Genomic DNA, 999 nt, shown 5'->3' with positions numbered 1-999 from the left:
ATATATTTATAACTGAATCACTTTACTATGTACCTGTAACTAACACATTATTGATCAACTATATTACAGTATAAAATAAAATGTTTTTAAATGTGGAAACACAACTTGTAGAGAGTATTATACTATGCTTATGTTGCATATTGAGTATTATAAACATATTATCTGTTGAGAATTATATCTATTAACCAAAGTTCTGTTTATAAGTATTTCTTTTTGTACACACACTGAAAAGAATTTTGCTTGATTGTCCATAATTTAATAGGAATCCTTACAATTATGTGTGAGACCAATATAGATGTTTACCAAAGGTTACTTACATCTAACTTTTCTTTAAGGAATGGAGATATTGTCATGTAATTTTCTTTGGAGTTATTTCAGGTATGCTTGGGGGCAAGGAGACTTCTCAAAAGAAGCAACAACGAGGATCAGGAGACAGAGAGCTATTGACCTAAATAAAAAAATAAGCCATTTTGGGTGATGTGATCCAAAGGGCACAGACAGACTGAGTAACCTGAATTTAGTTTCAGGTTTGCCTGGTAGCTCAGACGGTAACGCATTTGCCTACGATGCGGGAGTGAATGAAGTGAAGTCGCTCAGTCGTGTCCGACTCTTTGCGACCCCATGGACTGTAGCCTATCAGGCTCCTCCGTCCATGGGATTTTCCAGGCAAGAGTGCTGGAGTGGATTGCCATTTCCTTCTCCAGGGGATCTTCCCGACCCAGGAATCCAACCGGGGTCTCCCGCATTGCATGAGACCTGGGAGACCTGGGTTCAGTCCCTGGGTCGGGAAGATCTCCTGGAGAAGGAAATGGCAACCAATTCCAGTATTCTTGCCTGGAAAATCCCATGGATGGAGGAACCTGGTTAGGCTACAGTCCATGGGGTCGCAAAAAGTCAGACAAGACTGAGCAACTTCACTCACTCACTCACTCACTCACTTACATTTGTTAATTGTGTGACTTCCACCCTCAACAAATACTAGCTCCCTTCTCCTTGGTT

This window comes from Bos indicus x Bos taurus, chromosome 28 (assembly GCF_003369695.1).
Source record: "Bos indicus x Bos taurus breed Angus x Brahman F1 hybrid chromosome 28, Bos_hybrid_MaternalHap_v2.0, whole genome shotgun sequence".
Taxonomy (NCBI): domain Eukaryota; kingdom Metazoa; phylum Chordata; class Mammalia; order Artiodactyla; family Bovidae; genus Bos; species Bos indicus x Bos taurus.
Note: the sequence above shows the minus strand (reverse complement) of the source record.